A 26,758-nucleotide genomic window follows, 5' to 3' on the forward strand; every position below is an offset into this window, starting at 1 on the left:
TTGGAGGGTGAAGATCTTAATGAAAAAATTGAAAAAAGTGGGATTGAAGAGGTCAAAACTTTAAGTAGCAATGAACCCACTCTTTTGGATTTCAAGAACTTTAATTATGATAATTGTTCTTTGATATATTGTATTTCCTTGTGGCAATCCATGCTTAATTCACCCCATGCTTATAATCAAAATAAAGCCTTTACTAAACATATCGTTGATGCTATGATGAAATTGTCTGAAGAAAAACTTGAGTTGGAAGTTTCTATCCCTAGAAAGCTTTATGATGAGTGGGAGCCTACTATTAAGATCAAAATTAAATATTATGAGTGCAATGCTTTGTCTGATTTGGTGCTAGCGTTTCCAATATTCTGAAAACTTTTATGTGATGTGCACGGTTTCCATAAATTTGATGATTGTTCTTTGAATTTGCATCTAGCGGATTCCACTATTAAGAAACCTATGGGAAGTATTAACGATGTTCTTATTGTTGCAAATAGGAATTATGTGCGCGTAGATTTTATTGTGCTTGATATAGATTGCAATCCTACATGTCCTATTATTCTTTGTAGACCTTTCCTTAGAACGATTGGTGCAATTATTGATATGAAAGAAGGAAACATTAGATTCCAATTTCCATTATTAAGGAAGGGCATGGAACACTTTCCAAGAAATAAAATTAAGTTACCATATGAATCTATTATGAGGGCTATTTATGGATAATACCAAAGATGACAACACCTAGATCTATGCAATATGCCTAGCTAGGAGTGTTAAACAATAGCGCTTGTTGGGAGGCAACCCAAATTTTTTTCTACTGTTTTTAAATAAATACACATTATTACTTCTGTAGTAATTGTGTTTTGGTGTTTAAATTAGTGCTTGAGCAAACTAAGACCTTCAGGATGGTCTATGGTGTATGGTGATAGTTCATTTGATCTTGCTGAAAAACAGAAACATTTGTGCTCATTGCTAGAATTTTTGAAAATCACAGAAACGTGATTTTGATCTGAATTTTCTACACAAGATTGATAAACAAATTTCCTAGATTTTCCTAATATTTCAGAATTTTTGGAGTTACATAAGTATACAAAATTTCCAGATTGCTACATACTGTTCTGTTTTTGATAGATTCTGTTTTCTATGTGTTGTTTGCTTATTTTGATGAATCTATGGGTAATATCGGGGGGGGGGGGGGTATGAACCATGGATAAGTTGCAATATAGTAGATCTAACACCAATATAAATTTAGAATGAGTTCAAAACAATACCTAAAGTGGTGATTTATTTTATTATACTAACGGATCTTACGATTTTTCTGTTGAGTTTTATGTTGTGAAGTTTTCGAGTTTTGGGTAAAGATTTGATAGACTATGGAATAAGGAGTGGCAAGAGACTAAGCTTGGGGATTCCCAAGGAACCCCAAGGTAATATTAAAGTAAAGCATCTAAGATTGGGGATGCACCAGATGGCATCCCCTCTTTGTCTTCAATCCATCGGTAAATTTACTTGAGGCTATATTTTTATTCACCACATGATATATGTTTTGCTTGGAGCATCTTGTATGATATGAGTCTTTGCTTTTTAGTTTTCCACAATAATCCTTGTTATAGACATCTTTTGAGAGGGACATGTGTTAATTGTGAACTTTTTAGAACACTCTATGTGCTTCACTTATATCTTTTGAGCTAGGCAGTTTGCTCTAGTGCTTCACTTATATCTTTTTAGAGCACGGCGGTGGTTTTATTTATAGAAATTGTTGAACTCTCATGCTTCACTTATGTTATTTTGAGAGTCTTTAAACAACATGGTAATTTTCTGAGCTTATGAATTTAGTCCTAATATGATGGGCATCCAAGAGGGATATAATAAAAACTTTCATATAAAGAGCATTGAATATATGAGAAGTTTGATTCCTTGCACTTGTTCTGAGATATAAAGATGGTGATATGATAGTCATGCTAGTGAGTAATTGTGGATTGGTAGAAATACTTGTGTTAAAGTTTGTGATTCCTGTAGCATGCATGTATGGTGAACCATTATGTGATGAAGTCGGAGCATGATTTTTTTCTGATTGTCTTCCTTATGAGTGGTGGTCGGGGATGAGCGATGGTCTTTTCCTACCAATCTACCCCCTAGGATCATGCGTATTAGTACTTTGTTTTTATGGCTAATAAACTTTTGCAATAAGTATGTGAGTTCTTTATGACTAATGTTGAGTCTATGGATTATACGCGCTTCACCCTTCCACCATTGCTAGCCTCTCTAGTACCGCGCAACTTTCGTCGATGCATTAAACCCACCATATATCCTTCCTCAAAACAGCCACCATACCTACCTATTATGGCATTTCCATATCCATTCTGAGATATATTGCCATGCAACTTCCACCGTTTTGTTTATTATGACACGCACCATCATTGTCATATTGTTCTCATATGCATGAGGCATTCATATAGTCATATATTTGTTCTAGTATCGAGTTGTAATTCTTTAGTTGTAAGTAAATAAAAGTGTGATGATCATCACTATTAGAGAATTATCCCATGTGAGGAAAGGATGATGGAAGCTATGGTTCCCTCACAAGTTGGGATGAGTCTCCGGACTTAAAAAAAATAAAAGAGGCCAAAGAAGCCCAATAAAAATAAGAGGCCAAAGAAGCCCAACAAAAAAATGAGAGAAAAAGAGAGAAGGGACAATGTCACTATCCTTTTCCACACTTGTGCTTCGAAATAGCAACATGCTCTTCATGATAGAGAGTCTCCTATTTTGTCACTTTCATGTACTAGTGGGAATTTTTCATTATAGAACTTGGCATGTACATTCCAATGATGGGCTTCCTCAAATTGCCCTAGGTCTTCATGAGCAAGCAAGTTCGATGCACACCCACTTAGTTTCTTTTTGAGCTTTCATACACTTATAGCTCTAGTGCATCCATTGCATGGTAATCCCTACTCACTTGCATCGATGTCAATTGATGGGCATCTCCATAGCCCATTAATTTGCCTAGTTGATGTGAGTCTTTCTCCTTCTTCTTTGTCTTCTCCACAACCACCATATTCTATTCCACCTATAGTGCTATAGGAAGGAAATATGCCCTAGAGGCAATAATAAATTTGTCATTTTATATTTCCTTATTCATGATAAAGGTTTATTATTCATACTAGAATTGTATTGATCGGAAACCTTAATACATGTGTGAATACATAAACAAACACCGTGTCCCTGGTGAGCCTCTACTAGACTAGCTCGTTGATTAAAGATGGTTAATGTTTTCTAACCATGGACATGAGTTCTCATTTGATAATGGGATCACATCATTAGGAGAATCATGAGATGGACAAGACCCATCTGTTAGCTTAGCATAATGATCGTTCAGTTTTATTGCTATTGCTTTCTTCATGTCAAATACACATTCCTTCGACTATGAGATTATGCAACTCCCGGATACCGGAGGAATGCCTTATGTGCTATCAAACATCACAACGTAACTGGGTGATTATAAAGATGCTCTACAGGTATCTCCGAAGGTGTTTGTTGAGTTGGCATAGATCGAGATTAGGATTTGTCATTCCGAGTATCAAAGAGGTATCTCTGGGCCCTCTTGGTAATACACATCATAAGCTTGCAAGCAAACAACTAAGGAGTTAGTCACGAGGTGATGTATTACAGAACGAGTAAAGAGACTTGCCGGTAATGAGATTGAACTAGGTATGAAGATACCGACGATCGAATCTCGAGCAAGTAAAATACCGACGGACAAAGGGAATAATGTATGTTGTCATAACGGTTAAACCGATAAAGATCTTTGTAGAATATGTAGGAGCCAATATGGGCATCCAAGTTCCGCTACTGGTTATTGACTGGAGAGGTGTCTCGGTCATGTCTACATAGTTCTCAAACCCGTAGGGTCCGCACGCTTAACGTTCGATGACGGTATTGTATTATATGAGTTTTGTTATTTGGTGACCGAATGTCATTCGGAGTCCTAGATGAGATCACATACTTGATGATGAGTTTCGAAATGGTTGAGAGGTAAATATTGATATATAGGACGATAGTATTCTGACACCAGAAGTGTTCCGGAGGGTACCGGGTACATATCGGGTCACGAGAAGGGGTTTCGGGCACCCCCGGCAAAAGATATGGGCCAAGAGGGCAAACGCACCAGCCACCAGGAGCTGGTGCGCCCCCATATGGGCTGAACCATAGGAGAAGGAAAGAGGGGAAGGGGGAAGGAAAAGGGGGGGGGGGAGACGGCCTCCCCCTTCCTTCCCTCCTCCCTCCTCTTTCCTTCCCCTCCGGTAAATAAGGAAGGGGCGTGCCGGCCGAGGAGCAACCTAAGTAGTACTAGTAGAACGCCCGTGCGTTGCTACGGGCCACAATGCATAAGAATGAATTTTTCTTCATAAAATTTATCCATCCGGACTATGAATTTTTCTTCATAAAATTTATCCATCCGGACTACCTTAAATACATCCTATATATGAAGGAGACAATAATCCTAGACGCACTTACAAGAGTTTTAGAAAATCTCATTTTAACTAATCTTTCTCCCCCTAATTTCCAGCCGGGGTTGGCTCCATCCTTTCCCGATCTTAAATCCTATTGGTCCACAGTCGATAATCCGTTGAACCCGTAAAAGAACTTCCCGTAGATGTAGTAGCATTACTCTAAAGGAGAAATATGGTTATCCAGACTATCCGACTGTTATCACCAACACGTGGTCTCAACCCAAAAAACCCCACCACAAGATGCACTCTCTTTTTTCTGCCAGACCGTCCCCTTACTACTCGTTTTCCTGCCATAGCGAGACATCTCTTTTTTTGTTGAAACCCTCACCTTTAAAAACATGTCTAACATGTAACGTTAGGATCATCGTGCATGTCATGTGACCTTTTTTATGGTAGATAACTTTTCTTCTTCCTACTTCTCCAATAAAAAATAGTATATTTTTAATAGAAGGATAAACATATTGCGCCATAAAGCAAATGCAATCAGTGCATGTCATGTGACCTTGTCGTCTTTTATGGTAGATAAATTTTCTTCTACTCACTATCTCTGCCTTGGAACCGCCCTTCTCTAATAAAAAATAATACATTTTTCGTAGCAGGATAAACGTATTGCGCCATGAAGCAAGTGCAATCAGTACATGCACACCGATATGTTCTCTATAGCAAAAATTTACTGGATTTTTTTGTTGCAAAATCCATCATATCTCCACATCTCGACTCATTTTTTTCAGATTCATCTCGACTAATATTACAACCACTGCCGTGGCATTTGGTCCTTTTTGAATCCTTGTCGATAGTATTCCTTGTAGAATAATATTTTCATTACCAAACGTCAATAATTTCTCACAGTCCAAGAGTGTCAGCTCCTTACTGACATGTAGTACTTTACATGTATTAAAATTTAAAAGGGATAGGAGTTTCTTTGCTTCACATAGCCTCTATAGAAACATAATGACTATAAAATACTAATAAATCTAATGGTTCCAATAAATAGAAATTTAGGGATAGGAGTTTCTACAGGTTGGACGGTGGTACCATCCATATAATTCATCTGAGCAGTACCTAGTGACTTGTTTCACAATCAAGTAGTTCTAGAAGCCCCTTAAAGCAACAACAAAGATATTTCACAGATCACCAACTTACAGTATGTGAACCATAGCACTATAGAAGTAACTCACCATACTCTCCCTACTCCCCGCGAAAATCAATCCTTGTTCCCTCCCCATGGAGCATGGAACATATACATCAGCAGTTCATGTTCACTCCTTAAATGGTCATTCAGAGAAGCATGTAGCCTGCTGCAAAAATATAGTAAATCCTGTCCAAAGCAACAATCTCTAAGATACAACCATATCTAGTTCAAATGCAATAAAAAATTTAGTGCTTGTGTTTCCAACAACAAATGTTAACATCTCTGGCTATGTTACTTTGAAACGAGATATCTGCTACGGAGTTCATGAAATATATTTTGCAGTTAATAGCTCATCCAAGTTAAGTACATGTATAGACATGAACAAAGCAATGTAAAGGCCATACAGTGATAATCACAAATCTTCGGCATATCACCTTGATAAAGTATTAGTATTAGTATAATCACAAATCTTCGGCAAATCTTCGTCTTTTGCTCAATGATAAGCAACTCAATTTCTATTAATAACTTAACTCGCAATATAAATTGTTCATATGCGATAAAACTTATCATGGAAATTAGCACAAGCTATGTAGTCTGTTGCTTGTGTGCTCTCCAATATAACTACTTGGTAAATGCACAAGCAGCACATTTACCTACTCATCATGTGAAACTCTGCAGGAAGCTTCACAAATGCACTCACCTTTCTGAAAAGCATAGTAGACACCACGACCCTTTACAGCTACCTGCTCATCATGCAAAAATCTGAAGGAATCTCCCTGACTGCATAGGATTTCTGAAAGCATAGTAGACACCACGGGATTCCCCCTTATTTCCTGGACCATGGTGTCTGTCATGCTCCCATTTTGGGTCATCCTTCTTAGAACCCCCAACCAGTGTTCGCATTTATCTGAACCGGTTCTCTGAAATATAACCATGAACACACAAATTAGTCGGCAATCATGATGGTTAAGTGGAAGTACTTAAGAAGGTTAGTGGTAAACTATATGGCCTAGTGATGATATAACCACGGTAGCTTAAGAAACATGACTGAAGCCGCATCACTTGTGTCATTATCCAGCCAATATTCACCTTTTTAAATTGTAGATTGAAGCCACTGTGAACATACTGAGATACAAAGCATGAAGCTTCTAAATTCCGTACCTATACATCAATACAAAGCATGGGGAGCGCATGAAGCTTTTAAACTTCCGAACCTATACATCAATGCAAAGCATGGGGAGCAAACATATTCTTGTTTTTCTGTGATCTATGCTTCTGCCCGCTAACTCCTTCATCCTACTTGTTGCTTCCTTGAGCCTCACATTTGTATGGAATTTAAGTAGTGGGTTTAATTTAGAACAATCAGTATCTACAGAAAAATATAATAAGGGAAATTTTAGTAGCTTTGGGAGCAATTTAAGAACTAATTTAAATACATTGCAAATCTCAACTTTGATATCAATCTTAATTTTCTTTGAAGAAATTGTGTACAGCTAGGTTATCATAGAAGGATATCACCTAATGCCGAGCTATGCCCCACATGGACACCAGGCAATCGCAGCACTGGCCACGGTCCTCCAGCCACACGAACCCATGGTACGGGCCTACTCCCATGCCAACCTTGCCAGCGATAGTCCACCAGAGAAATCCTCCCCATGGTCTGAGCAGGTTCAGATTTACCTTTGGCATTAAAAACAACACACACACAATATTAGTATAATGCAAATGCTTTATACATACACATAGGCTTCATTTCTGATCCAAATTATGGAATATGAGCAGATGTAAAGCCCAGAGAAGTCCAGTACAGTATGCTTCATGTGGAATTCAAGTTGTTAAATTAAATAACTACATGCACCAAGATAACAACATGTGCTTTGTATATTAGTTCAGTTCATAAAATCTAGCAAAGGTGTATGCTCACTCATTTCTCTTTGGTTCCATTCCTCTGTTCTTCCTTGGTGCAAAACATGAACTATTAACCACGTGAATCTTTTCCGCCTATAATTGGCCCTTTTAAATGTTTTCTTTCCCTTGTTCTTCCACTTCTGGCATTACTACAGATGTCTGGGCTTCCTATATTTTGCTTACCTTATGCATCCTACAGCTTAATGGAGTGTCATTCAGTTTTTGGAATGCTCGGACGGAAATATACATTATCTAGTAATTTATTTAGTAATTTAAATAAATCATGTAAGTTCACTTTTCTTAGTTTCTTAGACTGAAGATACTTGTGATATGTTACGAGTGGAATCTATGAGAGAAAAAAAGCAGTTGCATTCTTGAAAAGAACTGATTTCATGCGCTCGAACGTTTCGTCGGGACCCAACTCCAAACCATGGAAAGGCTCGAATATGTTTTTAGAACATGGCTCTGCTGTTGTATAACTACCTATGAACTCACAAATCTAGAAGGCCATTCACCCTATGCAATGAATACACAATGTTTTATTGATTGGTGACAATAAGTACAAAAAATAGTAAGCCTCATGTGGATAGAAAAGGATGACAGGCTTGCTACCGAGAACATACCGATTATAGAAAAAGGATGTCAGGCTTGCTTCTAGTTCTTGAGTTTTTGGTCAGATATCAGCTCATCAACCAAAATTCTTCAATGCAGGCTCAGTAACCTCATTTCAGTTCCTTCTTTGTCAACTATTTCATCAATGCAGGCTCAATAACCGTCCAGACCTAAACCCGTTATCAAAATACTCAGGATATTAGCTACCGATGAGCATTCACAAGCGACATATCTAAAACATTTAATAAATCTCATGAGGTGAACACTTACTTGGAAATACTTTGGAAGAGTGTTGTATTTACAAGACCTCTTGAAATGCCAGTAGGATCATTACATGCCGCAGATGTAGAACATATGCCGGGCATATTGTGCTTAAGCCACCAAAGACTTAGTCTCGGGAATAAGTAGGTGGTCGCGTCCAACATTGTGATTGATCATTAAAATAGTATTCCAACTAAAAATATTCAATTCTTAGTAGTAACACAGTTCTACCAGATTGCAATAATACCGGATAAGCCTCAGGTGCATGTTGACAAGAAAATATGACTGGTATACTAAGTATTTACTATGTTGCAAATAACTTAGAATCACAAGGAATAGTAACCGAAACAACATCAGCCAACACCCAGCCTTCTATAGTTCTTCAGCACTTTTTTGAATGGATGCTTCTAAGGACACATTTTTAATGGATGCTTCTGATGGTATTGTATATGCAATCAGTGACAACATGAGTAAATAATGCTTAAGATGATGGTGCACTTGACATTAGTTGCATTCCAAATGGGCCCTCATCACATGTTGTGGTCAACTAAAAGAAAGAGAATTATCCTGCTGTCAATGTTGCTGGAAGATCAAGATTTACATGTACACAAAATACATGTATGAGAGAAGTTTTGGCATCTCAAAGACTCTTACTGCTTTTACGTTAGCCTTGCATCTCTCAAATCTTACAGTGATTTCCTTCATGGTAACCGACAATCACACACTCGATTAAACCAACATTTCTATATTTACAGTGCACTGATATAGAAAAGATCTTTTTTAAAAGAGATGATGTTATAGAAGAGTCTGAAAGGGAACTAAGACACATTTGCCAAACAACTTATGTTGTTGACTTTGGTCCACTGCCCTTGGGCATTTACGCATAATTCGGAACACAAAAACAGTCTTGTATTGGTAACATTCTTGAAAGAATGATGACTGTTTTAAATACTTCCATAGAGAAAAACTAAGATGCTGAGAAAAACACAATTTTCTGATCCACCAGAAGTGCTTTCGGACATCCAAAAATATTTGATTCCAGAAGGAACGGAACAATTCGCATGTACTTACGTCATAAGAACATAAAGTTAACTAATATCCATATGGGGTAGAACTAAAATGCTTAATGATACCAATGCTGGAGTTCAGAAATGTTGGCTGCAAGATGCTATCCAAAAGACAGAAAAAACCCTGCTCAAATAGTTCGAGTGCACAATTCCTGGAGTAGGCAAGGAGCTAACCCCAGGTTTCTGCTCAAACTCTCGTGCCATGTACAGTGGGACATGGTTTTCAGAAAAACAAAATTTTCCATTATGATCCTGAGTACATTCTACTTCCAAAATATTATTGGTTACATGGACAGGGAGATGCTTCTGGTTGGGGAACTTAAGTGCATATCCAGTGGCCGGGAAGAAAGGGCCAAAAATAAAACAAGCCATATATTTCTTTGAAACGCCTATGTCCACACAAAGAATTAGACTCAATTTATTTCACTTATTACTACATCACAATGAAAAGAACATGAGTCCAAAATAGTGAAATAGCATAGAGAAGTACTGCAATCAAAACATATGAGTGGTCATTGTAATCCACATTGATTCGATGAATGGCATACAAAATGTAAATCAAATATTATTGAAGGGGAGATTGTTGACCTGGTAGCAACGGTATCTTCCTATCAGAACCATGCGACTACAAAAAATCCTAATGTACTGAAAATACATCATGGGCAATTTCTTCAATAAACTAATATTAGATAAATGGCCTTCTCGACCAGCAATCTTCTCCTTCAGAATGTACCTGGGCACGTAAAGATACAAAATTACCGATCAAATATCTACAACACAAACTGAACCGAATCAAAAGCAGTTTTGGCTAAAAACTTTGCTGATATCAAACTGCTATCAAACAAATGGCCTTTTGGACCAACATAGGAAAGAAGCATAGGTTTCTCAATTTGGAATAGAAGAGCTCTTCATAAATCTAACAAACTAAACAAAATCAAAAGACCTAGAGCTATGGGGGCTCACCAAAGACATGGAGGGGATCAGTACCCAATGGCCATATGCAAGGCCGATGCAGCGAGGATAAAGTAAACAATATGCAAAAGTAAATACAAATGTGCATCAAGATATATTAACATGTGACTTGGGATTTGCTTCATCCTTCGAACCCAGCACTTGAATTTGTAACCTTCAGGGGTGAGAAATTTATGAAAGCATATCTCTCTCTAATTTATCAAATTCTTCTTTCTTATAATTGTAGATTCTGTACAATAATTCGAATGAATAATTGGAAGAGGGTTGGGATGTGTGTGGAGAGAGAGAGAGAGAGAAAACCATATCTCAGCACCAACACGATGTTGGGGGGAGCCTTCTTAAAGAATCACCAACCTATTTATTTTCGTAACATATGCTTTTATCGCAGCTCTATCCAGTGTCCTAACTGATCGAATGTTGATCACCTGTTAAAACATATCAGTAGAAAATAAGTTATATTCATGGCATGTACCATGTAGAGTAAAATCATATCGATAGTTACACTATTTTAGAAAAGAAGTTACCTCAGCACTGATTCCTTCCTACGACAGTATTCAGCAGCCTGTAAACAAACTGAGCATTATAATATGTCAAAATAAAAATGCTGAGAGAGTAATTCAATCCAGCAACAGAACATTCCATATTAGGACAAAAATACAAAAGAAAACCACAATTTCCAAAAGGTCTGTATCTGAATGAAATCATTGCACACACCAGAGCAAAGTTGATATTGTTATAAAAATGTACTTCTTGCTACAAGGACAAAACCAGAAAAGACCATGTGCAAAATAAAATTTCTCGTCAATCTAGCTAGGGGCCTGTTCATATGAAGAAGAGAAGGATCAGCAAAGGAAATAACATATCAAGAAAAGAAAAGAAAAAATATTAGAATGTAAATATGTTTGCTCATCGATTACCTTCTGCCTTTTTGATAAACATATTATATTTTAATTTGCTCAGTTGTTTTCTTTTTCTTTTTTAGCAAACTGCCATATATGGTACACGAAGAAGCATTTACCTGAAGGCATTAATATCTTTTTCAGCTTTTTAGTCTTACTGAATACTCTTGAAGGAGTCAAGGACTTGTTTGCTACTGTATATTAATTGGAGTAGGTAAAAGGCCAGTGTGGGTGAAAATATTATAAGGACAAATACATTAAATTCAATGACAAAATCAAGCTTTCAAATGATGCTTATGTGGTATTGCAATGAACTCCGACATCCAAATGTACTGTAAAATAAAAAAATTAACATCTGCTGTGAGCGAGCACAAGTATCGATCAATTTTACAATTGATGATTTAGATCCTAAGAGGCTATATTTCTTTATTCAAATGATATAAATAAATTAAATAAGATGAGAGTGAGACTACATACATAAAGCTGAATGTGCAAGATCGACATCATCCCCTAAGTGCTTCTCTTCTCAACTGCTTCCTTCTGGATGTTTTGAATGTTCAATGGAAAACACAATTCAAAAATACATGGTTAGATAATTGCAACCTCAGTTTATTTATAGAAGAATGTTATTGAAAGAATTGCATCCAACCAAAAACAAACCTTAATTTGAGACATATAGTTTGATGCCTTACCTACAGTTGTAACCTTCTCAGCAAGTATGCCAATCTGCATGTTCGAACGGAATTTTCTATCGGAGAGTAAGCAGAGGTTTATACATCAGAATCTTCTATGAGAAGCAAGCAGAGGTTATACATTATATAGAGAAGACTAATAGAGAGTACCAACTCGATATTTCTTGTTGGTCCATACTTCCATTGTCGGCATGAAAATGAAGCACTGCCACCGTTGCCGGCTCCTCCAAATGCCCATCAGTGTAGCATGCTGGAGAACATACAGTACTGCACGAGTCAAACCGAAGAAGCAAAGAGCGTAGGAAAATAGACAATTGAATACTGAAAGAAAGGAGAAGATAACCACCATATATGTTATTTTGCACAGTTCATTACATGAGTCAAATTACAGTGGTTATATTCCAAGGCCATCTGACAGTCCCTATTTTACAAAGCATGGCTTTGATGAACATACCAATCAGCTACTCTTAACGTTCCACATCACCTAAGCTAGCACTGATTGCATAAAACTTACAATATTACTTAGAGGTGCTTATCATCACCTACTCTTAACGAATTATTTGCATGGCTTATCATCAGCAGTTATGTTTTTACTGCCTTTAGTATTTTAATTAGGCTTCATTCAGAACTACTGCTGCACATTAAGTATGAGAAGGTAACAGCAGGCAAAATATCACTCTAGGCACCGGTCAAGTTTCAGTTGAGAATTCACACATTATATAAGAAGTATATGTGATGATAGATTTGAATCTGAAACGAGATCATGTATACCTTGTAAAAACATCATCCGCCAAAAGGGGCAAGTATCCCTTCTAACGTCAAAGTACCTACAATCAGTCGACGTGAAATATCACTAAATAGATCAAATAGATAGATTACAACCTACAACTCAAATAAATGGATCACACGTCTTTGCTTGAGAAGTTTGTACTGCCAAAAAAAAGAGAATCTTGAAAAGAAACACCAATATCACTAAACTTTACCCCAACACAATTGCAGATCCTATGCCACTTCTTTCATTATAATCAAACAAGAATTCAGAATATACCATAATGCAAATTACAAAAATTAGGGAGTAGCTTGAGGCCTGACTGAGTTGTAGGGGGAAATTAAGGCAGCAGGGAAAGGTCGCAAGTTAAGAGGAACATCTGCGCGTGGTGCTCACATATTGGGTGCTCACCATCGACGTCGTAGGGGGCAGGTTGCTGACATCCACCTGTACCTTCGTGTAACCCCCGACCTCCTCCTTGTCCGCTGCCGTATCTCCTTCCATCATGAAGCCTACGCCGTTCTCCTCATCTCCTACGCCCCGACTCTCTGCTCCGACTGCGCCCATGGTTCACCACGACCACGAGCGCCTGCTCCGTCCACTCACACGCGATCTCACCCGGGGCTCTGCTGGTTGAACCCACCTCGTTCTGGCCACCGTCAGCGGAGGGGGGTGGGTAGGGGACGTCTGCCGGAGCACGAACGAGGAGCAGCCACACTCACGGTCGTTGCTGCCAAAATTTGAAGGAGGAAGATGGGGGATGGGAGGTGGATACCCGATGCACTGCGCGGCGAGGCACGGTAGCGACCCCGGCCATGGGTCTCGATCGATCTGCCTCGTGGAGTGGAGGCAGGTCCCTGACGGGAGGGAGGAGAAGAGGATGGTGTGCGTCTGCGGCACGAGTAGGGGGAGGCCAGCGGCGGCTAGGGTTTTCGGGACGCGATTGGACTTTCTCTCGGGGATTATTTTTGCTGTTTTTTTTCGTGCGTGCGAGGGGATGTGAGAGCACAAGGGGCTGGCTGTTCGTAGGTTAACCGCCGTAGATTTTTTTAGAACGATTTTCTGTCGCTGAACCGTATTGTTTCAGAACGGGCCTCGTGGTAGCCTGCCGTTTTTTGGTCGGTCTCGAGGGAGGAAGGGGGGATCGCTGGGTAGTGGGAGGTGAGATGGAGGACGAAAATTAACCGTCTCTGGTGAGACGAACATTGACCGGCGGAGACTACCAACTGCTCCATTAGGAGTAGAGATTCGTCCTACTTGGGGCGCCTCCTGGCCTCTCCCCTCTCCCTCCCACCTATATATATGTGGGAGGCGCCCCCTAGCACACCCCAGACAATTGTTAGCCGGGTGGGGCACCCTCCTCCACCGTTTACACCCCCGGTCATATTTTCGTAGTGCTTAGGCGAAGCCCTGCGAGGATCACTTCACCATCACCGTCACCACGCCGTCGGGCTGATGGAACTCATCTACTACCTCGACAACTTGCTGGATCAAGAAGGCAAGGGACGTCACCGAGCTGAACATGTGCAGAACGCGGAGGTGCCGTGCGTTTGGTACTTGATCAGTTGAAGCGCGAAGAAGTTCGACTACATCAACCGCGTTGAGAAACGCTTCCGCTTACGGTCTACAAGGGTACGTAGACACACTCTCCCCCTCATTGCTATGCATCTCCATTGATAAATCATTGCGTGTGCATATAATTTGTCTTCCATGCAACGTTTCCCAACAATGGCATCATGAGCCAGGTCTATGCGTAGATGATATGCACGAGTAGAACACAAAGAGTTGTGGGCGGTGATAGTCATATTGCTTACCACCAACATCTTATTTTGATTCGGCGGTATTGTGGGATGAAGCGGCCCGGACCAACCTTACATGTCCACGCACATGAGACCGGTTCCACCGACTGACATGCAGCTAGTTTTGCATAAAGGTGGCTGGCGGGTGTCTGTTTCTCGTACTTTAGTTGGATCAAATTTGACTGTGGCCGGTCCTTGAATAATGTTAAAACAATAAACTTGACAAAACACCATTGTGGTTTTATGCGTAGGTAAGAACGGTTCTTGCTAGAAGCCCGTAGTAGCCACGTCAAACTTGCAACAACAAAGTAGAGGACGTCTAACTTGTTTTTGCGGGGCATGTTGTGATGTGATATGGTCAAGACATGATGTGATAAACATTATTATATGAGATGATCATGTTTTGAAAGATATCTGACAACCGACAGGAGCCTTATGGTTGCCTCTTTATTGTATGAAATGTAAACACCATGTAATTGCTTTACTTTATCACTATGTGTTAGCGATAGTTGTAGAAGCAATAGTTGGCAAGACAACCACGATGCTACGATGGAGATCAAGTTGTCGAGCCGGTGACGATGGAGATCATGACGATGCTTTGGAGATGGAGATCAAAAGCACAAGATGATGATGGCCATATCATGTCACATATTTTGATTGCATGTGATGTTTATCTTTTATGCATCTTATTTTGCTTAGAACAATGGTAGCATTATAAGATGATCCCTTCACTAAATTTCAAGGTAAAAGTGTTCTCCCTGAGTATGCACCGTTGCTATAGTTCTTCGTTTCGAGACACCACGTGATGCTCGGCTGTGATAGACTCTACGTTCACATACAACGGGTGTAAGACAATTTTACACATGTAGAATACTTGGGTTAAACTTGACGAACCTAGCATGTACAGACATGGCCTCGGAACACTGGAGACCGAAAGGTCGAATGTGAATCATATAGTAGATATGATCAACATAGAGATGTTCACCATTGATGACTACCCCATCTCACATGATGATCTGACATGGGTTAGTTGATTTGGATCATGTATCACTTAGATGACTTGAGGGATGTCTATTTAAGTAGGAGATAATTAGTAATTTGATTAATTGAACTTAAATTTATCATGAACCTAGTCTTAATAGTTTTTGCATATCTATGTTGTAGATCAATAGCTCGCAATATAGCTCTCCTATTTTTGATATGTTCCTAGAGAAAAATAAGTTGAAAGATTATAGTAGAAATGATGCGGACTGGGTCCATGCTACCTCTTGAGCTTGCATTAGTTTTTCCCTTGAAGAGGAAAGGGTGATGCAGCAAAGGAGCGTAAGTATTTCCCTCAATTTTGAGAACCAATGTACCAATCCAGTAGGAGACTACACAACAAGCCACCGAATACCTGCACAAACAAACACCAACTTGCAACCAACACGACAAAGGGGTTATCAATCCCTTCACGGTTATTTGCAAAGTGAGATCTGATAGAGATGGATAAACGATAAAGTAATATTTTTGGTTTATGGAACGAAAAGTAAAAGATTGCAAAAGAAAGTAAATAGGAAACTAGAATTGTAGATCGGAAACTTATATGATGGAAAATAGACCCGGGGGCCATAGGTTTCACTAGAGGCTTCTTTCAAGATAGAAATTATTACGGTGGGTGAACAAATTACTGCCGAGCAATTGATAGAAAAACGCAAAGTTATGATGATATCTAAGGCAATGATCATGAATATAGGCATCACGTCCGTGTCAAGTAGACCGAAACGATTCTGCATCTACTACTATTACTCCACACATCAACCGCTATCCAGCATGCATCTAGAGTATTAAGTTCATAAAGAACAGAGTAACACCTTAAGCAAGATGACATGATGTAGAGGAATTAACTCAAGCAATATGATGAAAACTCCATCTTTTTATCCTCGAGGGCAACAATACAATATGTGCCTTGATGCCCCTACTGTCACTGGGAAAGGACACCGCAAGATTGAACCCAAAGCTAAGCACTTGTCCCATTGCAAGAAAAACCAATCTAGTTGGCCAAACCAAATCGATAGTTCGAAGAGACTTGCAAGGATATCAAATCATGCATATAAGAATTCAGAGGAGATTTAAATAATATTCATAGATAAGCTGATCATAAATCCACAATTCATCGGATCTCGGTGAACACACCGCAAAATAGTATTACATCAAATAGATCTCCAAGAACATCGAGGAGAACTTTGTATTGAGAATAAAAGAGAGAGAGAGAGGAAGCCATCTAGCTACTAGCTATGGACCCGTAGGTTTGAAGTACACTACTCACGCTTCATCGGAGAGGCAATGGTGTTGATGTAGAAGCCCTCCGTGATCAATTCCCCTTCCTTCCGGCAGGATGCCAGAAAAAGCCCCAAGATGGGATCTCACGGGTACAGAAGGTTGCGGCGGTGGAGAAGTGGTTTTGTGGCTCCCCCGAATGTTTTTGGGGTATAAGAGTATATATAGTCGAAAGAATTAGGTCTGGGGAGCTACGAGGGGCCCACAAGGTCGGGGGGCGCGCCCCACCCCCCTCAGCACGCCCTCCACCCTTGTGGCCACCTCGAGGCACCTCTGACTTGCACTCCAAGTCTCCTCGGTGTCTTTTGGTCCAAGAAAAATCATGGCGAAAGTTTTATTCCGTTTGGACTCCGTTTGGTATTCCTTTTCTGCAAAACTCTAAAACAAGGAAAAAACATAAACTGACATTGGGCTCTAGGTTAATAGGTTAGTCCCAAAAATCATATAAAATAGCATATTAATGCATATAAAACATCCAAAACAGATAATATAATAGCATGGAACAATAAAAAATTATAGATACGTTGGAGACATATCAGTCCATGATCTGAGGATTATCCTCATTGCTGCATAGAAGAATTATGTCCTTGATGCACATCAAGGTGACAGACCTATTGCAGGAGCAGATGCAGACATTATGAATGTTTGGCAAGCTCAACATGATGACTACTTAATAGTTTAGTGCGCCATGATTTACGGCTTAGAACCGGGACTTCAAAAAGTTTTTGGTTGCCATAGAGCATAAGAGATGTTCCAAGAGCTAAAATTGGTATTTCAGACTCATGCCCATGTCGAGAGGTATGAGACCTCTCACAAGTACTTTGCCTACAAGATGGTGGAGAATAGCTCAACCAGTGAGCATGTGCTCGGAATGTCTGGGTACTACAATCGATTGAATCAAGTGGGAGTTAATCTTACAGATAAGAAGTGATTGACAAAGTTCTCTAGTCACTATCACCAAGCTACTAGAACTTCATGATGAACTATAATATTCAAGGGATGACGAAAATGATTCCCGAGCTCTTCGCGATGCTGAAATCAGCGATGGTAGAAATCAAGAAAGAGCATCAAGTGTTGATGGTTAACAAGACCACTAGTTTCAAGAAAAGGGGCAAGGGAAAGAAAGGGAACTTCGAGAAGAATGGCAAGAAAGTTTCCACTCCTGGGAAGAAGCCCAAAGCTGGACCCAAGCTTGAGACTAAGTGCTTCTACTACAAAGGGACTGGTCACTAGAAGCGGAACTACCCCAAATACTTGGCGGATAAGAAGGATGGCGAAGTGAACAAAGGTATATTTGATATACATGTTATTGATGTGTACTTTGCTAGTGTCCGTAGCAACCCCTGGGTACTTGATACCAGTTCAGTTGCTAAGATTAGTAACTCGAAACGGGAGTTGCAGAATGAATAGACACCAGTTAAGGATGAGGTGACGATGTGTGTTGGAGGTAATTCCAAGGTTGATACGATCACCCTCGCACACTCCATCTACCTTCGGGATTAGTGTTGAACCTAAATAAATGTTATTTGGTGTTTGCGTTGAGCATGAATATGATTAGATCATGTTTGTTGCAATACGATTATTCATTTAAATCAGAGAATAATTGTTGTCCTGTTTACATGAATAAAACCTTCTACGGTCATACACCTGATGTAAATGGTTTATTGAATCTCGATCATAGTGATAAACATATTCATAATATTGAAGCCAAAAGATGCAAAGTTGATAATGACAGTGCAACATACTTGTGGCACTCCCGTTTAGGTCATATTGGTGTAAAGCGCATGTAGAAACTCCATGCGGATGGACTTTTGGATCACTTGATTATGAATCATTTGACGCTTACGAACCATGCCTCATGGGAAAGATGACTAAAACTCCATTCTCCGGAACAATGGAGCGAGCTAATGACTTATTGGAAATAATACATACCGATGTATGCGGTTCGATGAGTATTGAGGCACGCGACGGGTATCATTATTTTCTAACCTTCACAGATAATTTGAGTAGGTTGATACGTCTCCAACGTATCTATAATTTTTTATTGTTCCATGCTGTTATATTATCAATCTTGGATGTTTTATAATCATTTTATATCAGTTTTTGGTACTAACCTATTGACATAGTGCCAAGTGCCAGTTCCTATTTTTTCCGTGTTTTTTACGTCGCAAAAAATCAATATCAGACGGAGTCCAAATGCCATGAAACTTTATGGAGAATTTTTATGGGCCGAAAGGAACACAATGGGCCCTGGCTGCGCCTGGGGGGTGCCCCGAGGGGGGCACAACCCACCAGGGCACGCCAGGAGGCCCAGGCGCGCCCTGGTGGGTTGTGCTCACCTCGGGTGCCCCCGGACCGCCTCTTTGCTCTATAAATACCCCAAAAATCCCAGAACCCTAGGGGAGTCGACGAAATATTCATCCAGCCGCTGCAGAGTCTAGAACCACCAGATCCAATCTAAACACCATCTCGGATAGGGTTCACCGCCTCCATTGGTGCCTCTCAGATGATGCGTGAGTAGTTCTTTGTAGACCTTCGGGTCCGTAGTTAGTAGCTAGATGGCTTCAGCTCTCTCTCTCTCTCTCTTGATTCTCAATACAATGGTCTCTTGGAGATCCATATGAAGTAACTCTTTTGCGGTGTGTTTGTTGGGATCCAACGAATTTTGAGTTTATGATCAGATCTATCTTTTATATCCATGAAAGTTATTTGAGTTTCTTTGATCTCTTATATGCATGATTGCTTATAGCCTCGTATTTATTCTCCGATATTTGGGTTTTGTTTGGCCAACTTGATATATTTATCTTGCAACGGGAAGAGGTGTTTTGTAGTGGGTTCGATCTTACGGTGCTTGATCCCAGTGACAGAAAGGGAAATGACACGTATGTATCGTTGCTACTAAGGATAAAACGATGGGGTCCATCTCTACATAGATAGATCTTGTCTACATCATCTCATCGTTCTTATTGCATTACTCCGTTTCTCCATGAACTTAATACACTAGATGCATGCTAGACAGCGGTCGACGTGTGGAGTAATAGTAGTAGATGCAGGGAGGAGTCGGTCCACTTATCTTGGACGTGATGCCTATATAATGATCATTGCCTGGATATCGTCATAATTATTTGAGGTTCTATCAATTGCCCAACAGTAATTTGTTTACCCATCGTTTGCTATTTTTCTCGAGAGAAGCCACTAGTGAAACCTACGCCCCCCGGGTCTTCTTTCTCATATATTTGCCTTTGCGATCTACTTTTACTTGCATTTATTTTCAGATCTACTAAACCAAAAACCCAAAAATACCTTACTGCAATTTATCTTTATTTATTTATTTGGCGTTCGATCTATCAATCTACTGCAAATTTATCTCACGTCCGTTTGCCTATCTTGAGGCGCCGTACCCCAAAAGGGATTGACGACCCCTTTAACACGTTGGGTTGCGAGGATTTGTTATCTCTGTGTAGGTGATGTTTACATTGTGTTGTTTGGTTCTCCTACTGGTTCGATAACCTTGGTTTCATATCTGAGGGTAATACCTACCGCCAGTGTGCTGTATCATCCCTTCCTATTTGGGGAAAAACCGACGTAGCTTCAAGCGAGATCTTAGGTATGGGTATATCTACTTGATGAAACACAAGTATGAAACATTTGAAAAGTTCGAAGAATTTTTGAGTGAAGTGGAGAATCATCGTAACAAGAAAATAAAGTTTCTACGATCTGATCGTGGAGGCGAATATTTGAGTTACGAGTTTGGCCTTCATTTAAAACAATGTGGAATTGTTTCACAACTCACGCCACCTGGAACACAATAGCGTAATGGTGTGTCCGAACGTCGTAACCGTACTTTATTGGATATGGTGCATTCTATGATGTCTCTTACCGATTTACCACTATCGTTTTGGGGTTATGAATTAGAGACAACCGCATTCATGTTAAATAGGGCACCGTCTAAATCCATTGAGACGACACCATATGAACTATGGTTTGGCAAGAAATCTAAGCTGTCGTTTCTTAAAAGTTTGGGGATGCGACGCTTATGTCAAAAGACTTCAGCTTGATAAGCTCCAACCCAAAGTGGATAAGTGCGTCTTCATAGGATACCCTAAGGAAACAATTGGGCACACCTTCTACCACAGATCCGAAGGCAAGATCTTTTTTTCCAAGAATGGATCCTTTCTAGAGAAGGAGTTTCTGTCAAAATAAGTGAGTGGGAGGAAAGTAGAACTTGATGAGGTAATTGTACCTTCTCTCAATTTGGATTGTAGCACATCAGAGAAATTCATTCCCATGATTCCTACACCAACTAGAGAGGAAGTTAATGATGATGGTCATGAAACTTTAGATCAAGTTACTACTGGACCTTGTAGGTCGAACAAAGCACATTCCGCACCAAAGTGGTTCGGTAATCCTATCCTGGAAGTCATGTTACTAGACCATGACGACCTACGAACTATGAAGAAGCTAAGATCAGCCCAGATTTCGATAAATGGCTCGGGGCCATGAAATTTGAGATAGGATCCATGTATGAGAACAAAGTGTGGACTTTGGTGGACTTGCCCGATGTCGGCAAGCCATTGAGAATAAATAGATGTTCAAGAAGAAGACAAACGTTGATGGTACTGTCACCATCTACAAAGCTCAACTTGTCGCCAAAGGTTTTCGACAAGTTCAAGGGGTTGACTATGATGAGACCTTCTCACCCGTAGCGATGCTTAAGTCAGTCTGAATCATGTTAGCAATTGCCCCATTTTATAATTATGGAATTTGGCAAATGGATGTTAGAAACTGCATTCCTTAATGGATATTAAAGAAGAGTTGTATATGATGCAACCAGAAGTTTTTGTTGATCCTAAAGGTGCTAACAAAGCGTGCAAGCTCCAGTGATCCATCTATGGACTGGTGCAAGCATCTCGGAGTTGGAATATATTATTTGATGAGATTATCAAAGCATATGATTTTATACAGACTTATGGTGAAGCCTGTATTTACAAGAAAGTGAGTGGGAGCTCTGTAGCATTTCTGATATTATATGTGGATGGCATATTATTGATTGGAAATGATATAGAATTTCCGAATAGCATAAAAGGATACTTGAATAAGAATTTTTCAATGAAAGACCTCGGTGAAGCTACTTATATATTGGGCATCAAGATCTATAGGGATAGATCGAGACGCTTAATAGGACTTTCACAAAGCACATACCTTGACAAGATTTTGAAGAAGTTCAAAATGGACCAGTCAAAGAAAGGGTTCTTGCCTGTGTTGCAAGGTGTGAAGTTGAGTAAGACTCAGAACCCGACCATGGTGGAAGATAGAGAGAGAATGAAAGTCATTCCCTATGCCTCAGCCATAGGTTCTGTAAAGTATGCCATGCTATGTACCAAACCTGTTGTGTACCTTGCCATGAGTTTGGCAAGGGGGTACAATAGTGATCCAGGAGTAGATCACTGGAAAACGGTCAAAATTATCCTTATTTACCTAAGAGGACTAAGAAGATATTTCTCGATTATGGAGGTAATAAAGAGTTCATCGTAAAGAGTTACATTGATGCAAGCTTTGACGCCTATTCATAAGACTCCGAGTCTCAATCTGGATACATATTGAAAAATGGGAGCAATTAGCTAGAGTAGCTCCATGCAGAGCATTGTAGACGTAGAAATTTGCAAAATACATACATATCTAAATGTGGCAGACCCGTTGACTGAACCTCTCTCACAAGCAAAACATGATCATACCTTAGTACTCTTTGGGTGTTAATCACATGGCGATGTGAACTAGATTATTGACTCTAGTAAACCCTTTGGGTGTTCACTATTGTAGATGGTGCTAACGCGACACTACAATCAGAGACCCTTCGACGAAACTATGTGCGATGCAATAATCGCAAACAGTGGTGTAAAAGAACCATCAAAAAAGGTGCAAAACGTTTGTGATGGCGGAGCCATCAAACACGGTTCAGATTTTAGTCGCGTGTGCGATGCAGGGCATACGGTTCAGTCCAATGAACTGTTTGCGATGAGGCGGAACAAAAGAAACGGGCAGCCTGATGAAGGCGTGTGCGATATACAACATACGGTTCACTCGGATGAACTGTTTGTGATTAGGCAACACAAAAGAAATGGTCAGCCAGATCAAGGTTTGTGTGATTGAAGGCATACGCTTCAGAAGGATTAACTATTTGCGATTAGGCAATAGAACAGAAACAGGTTAGCCAGATCAAAGTGTCTGCGATTGATGGCATACACTTCACATGGATGAACTGTTTGCGATTAGCCACAATAAACTGAAACAGTTAGATAGATCAACGTGTGTGCCGTAGACGGGCACACACATTCTAATTAAAAGAAGCGTGCGCGATGGTAATAACGAGTGCGCACGGTTGTTGGAACAAGACGTGTGCTGACATTGCCTATTGCGGTGCACCCTATGGTGCAAACGCCACGTACGCGACCGAGAAGGCATACGTGCCCACGTTACGCCTTCCGAGAATAGTGCCACACTTATAAGCGTCAGTAAATTTTGAGCATGCGTCCCGTCACATTCCAAATTGCAAACCTGTTCACAGCGATCAAAACCTAAACGGTTTTCCACTTAGGAGCGTATTACTATTCGGTTATAAATACTACTACTCCAAGATGACTGCACATTCCTCCTCAACTTCTCATCCACAAAAACAAAGTCATTCATCATCGTTCCCTTTGCGTCTGCCATGGCCAGCGTGACTTCTGGATCGAGAGATTGCCACCAGGGAGATGCGAGCATGGAAGCGGAAGCACGAGAGATGTCCAGCCTCGCCATGAACACAGCCGGCATGTCCCGCCGTGTGGCCGTAGCAGCATAGAGGTCCCGCCGCACCGCCGAAGCAACACACAGGTCCCGCCACACTGTCGATGTGGTAGACTGGTCCGGCCGCGTCGCAGAAGCAGAAGAGATGTCCCGCCACACTGTGAATGTGGCAGAGATGTCCTCCCGCACCGCAGAAGCCTAGGAAAATGTCTCACGGGCAGGCGAGGACTCTTACAGGCGCATGCATGTGATCTTCCATAGCCAGATGGATCAGATCTCTGGCTGGGCGAGGTTGCAGGACAACATAAAAGCCTCTTTTGAAGAGGCTACCGGTGTCATCTGGCAACTAAATGAGAGCAATGCGAAGCTCCGGGCCGAGCTGACCTACTAAGGGCGAAGATCGTTGAAAGTGCGGAGCAGCAGGAGGAGACCACTCCCTTGTTGAAGAGGACCGGTGTCATCGTCGAGAAACTTATGGACGAGAATGCCATGTTGCGCATCAAGCGTAGAAGGTTGGTGGAGGAATCCGTGGATGCTCTCAAGCAGCATGTTGAGGACAAGAACAAGCTCATCGTCGCTCGCCGCAGATACTAGTTCCCACGGCCTGCAACAACGTAGAGATCGGCGAGGTAGATCGTTGTCTTCCTTCTTCTTTTACCCTTGTGTACTTCTGGCGTTGCCGCATGTGACTTTTTAAATTATATTCCTAAATACGTAAGACAATTATTATCCACTATCATCGTCCTTATATCCATCATGCTTGCTATAAGTCATAGTTGATGCTATATAGGTCCGTCAGATCTTACATCAAGATCCGTGCAAAACTTTATTTTCAGATTTTCATTTTTCTCTCTTAAATCTCAGTCCAGTGAGACACATAGCCACGCCGTAGAACAGCGGCCCGGACGCCATTAATGGAGACGTTGGGAGGGAGGTGCGTGGCGAGTAGCGGTCAAAGGGCTCGCCTCCCGATGAGCATGCACAGGGGTCTGATCGCACGCCTCCCGTACTCAAATAGCTACCCCGCATGACACCTCCTAGCCAATAAAAAAGGGGACGCGTGGCGGCACGTAAATGGTAAGTAGAACGCCCACGGTTTCAATAATACTTGTGTTTCCGATTTGTAACGTGATAGCACTTGTTCCAAAATGACTTTGTTGATTGTTAATGTGTGCGCCTTCACAAATCGGGCAGAAAAATTACCACAACATGTTGGTGCCATGCCATGACACCATGCCAAGTTTCATGATCTTCAGGTGTGTTTTGGATTTACAGGAATTAAAAAACCAAGTTTCTCAATCTTTCCGGCCAAGCCACGGCGCCCAGATGTTTGAATTTCATTCCCATTTCTTGCATGGGACCTACAAATTCACCCAAGGACACACATGTGATTTTTCGAACAACTTTGGTGCACTGGAGCCTGTGCTTGTAGTTCAAATTTGAATTATGCACATTAAATGCACAAAAACTCAATTAATGTATAAAAAATGCCAAACGAACCATAATTCCAAAATTTAGCACGATACTTCTATTTGGTCTAATCTGCATGTGTAAAAAAATTAAGGCGGGAGAAGGCAGTGTACATATCTCATTTCGCACACGGAGGTGACACGTTCCCTCTCGGAACCACGAGCCTTCTTGAGGGAAGCTCCGGTTTGCAAGAAGCTTACACCAAAGCTTGTCCCAATTCGGCCAAAAAATTACGGCAGCATGTTGGTGCCATGTCATGACACCATGCCAAGTTTCATGATTTTCAGGCGTGTTTTGGATTTACATGAATTAAAAAACCAAGTTTCTCAATATTTCCGGCCGAACCACGACGCCTAGATGTTTGAATTTCATTCCCATTTCTTGCATGGGACCTATAAATTCACCCAAGGACACACATGTGAGTTTTCAACCATCTTTGGTGCACTGGAGCATGTGCTTGTAGTTCAAATTTGAATTATGCACATTAAATGCGCAGAAACCCAATTAATGTATAAAAAAGGCCAAACGAACCCGGAATAATTCTAAAATTTAGCACGGTTTGGTCTAATCTCCCTGTGTAAAAAAATTAAGGCGGGAGAAGGCAGTCTACGTATGTCGTTTCGCACACCAACGTGACATGTTCCCTCTCGGAGCCACGAGCCTTCTTGAGGGAAGCTCCGGTTTACAAGAAGCTTACACCAAAGCTTGTCCCAATTCAGCCTAAAAAATTACCGCAACATGTTGGTGCCATGTCATGACACCATGCCAACTTTCATGATTTTCAGGCATGTTTTGGATTTACAGGAATTAAAAAACCAAGTTTCTCAATCTTTCCAGCCGAGCCATGACACCCAAATGTTTGAATTTCATTCCCATTTCTTGCATGAGACCTATAAATACACCCAAGGACACACATGTGATTTTTCAACCAACTTTGGTGCACTGGAGCATGTGCTTGTAGTTCAAATTTGAATTATGCACATTAAATGCGCAGAAACTCAATTAATGTATAAAAAAGGCCAAACAAACCCGGAATAATTCCAAAACTTAGCACGATACTTCTATTTGATCTAATCTACCTATGTAAAAAATTAAGGCGGGAGAAGGCAGTATACGTATCTCGTTTCGCACATGGAGGTGACATATTCCCTCTCGGAACCACGAGCCTTCTTGAGGGAAGCTCCGGTTTACAAGAAGCTTACACCAAAGCTTGTCCCAATTCGGCCAAAAAATTTACCGCAACATGTTGGTGCCATGTCATGACAACATGCCAAGTTTCATGATTTTCAGACATGTTTTCAATTTACAGGAATTAAAAAACCAAGTTTCTCAATCTTTCCAGCCGAGCCATGACGCCCAGATATTTGAGTTTCATTCCCAATTCTTGCATGGGACCTATAAATACACCAAAGAACACACATGTGATTTTTCAACCAACTTTGGTGCACTGGAGCATGTGCTTGTAGTTCAAATTTGAATTATGCACATTAAATGCATAGAAACTCAATTAATGTATAAAAGGGGCCAAACGAATCCGGAATAATTCCAAAATTTAGCACGATACTTCTAT

At 40.5% G+C, this 26,758-nt stretch overlaps 1 long non-coding RNA gene across 9 annotated transcripts; it reads right to left on the bottom strand.

Moving 5' to 3' along the window:
- Positions 1-5,441: 5,441 nt before the first annotated feature.
- On the bottom strand, positions 5,442-13,801 carry LOC125512217. Of its 9 annotated transcripts, none has more exons than XR_007285248.1 (11): positions 13,226-13,801; positions 12,817-12,872; positions 12,196-12,295; positions 12,046-12,101; positions 11,831-11,893; positions 10,979-11,016; positions 10,755-10,879; positions 8,425-10,215; positions 8,166-8,324; positions 6,335-7,314; positions 5,442-5,820 (listed from the first exon to the last, which is right to left on the bottom strand). It is a non-coding gene; the product is annotated as an uncharacterized LOC125512217 (long non-coding RNA). The 9 variants fall into 9 exon arrangements; XR_007285251.1 differs by having other exon boundaries at positions 6,335-6,554; positions 7,153-7,314; positions 8,425-10,879; XR_007285247.1 differs by having other exon boundaries at positions 6,335-7,003; positions 7,153-7,314; positions 8,425-10,879.
- Between the last annotated feature and the right edge of the window lie 12,957 nt (positions 13,802-26,758).

The sequence above is a fragment of the Triticum urartu genome, chromosome 6, assembly GCF_003073215.2.
Source record: "Triticum urartu cultivar G1812 chromosome 6, Tu2.1, whole genome shotgun sequence".
Taxonomy (NCBI): domain Eukaryota; kingdom Viridiplantae; phylum Streptophyta; class Magnoliopsida; order Poales; family Poaceae; genus Triticum; species Triticum urartu.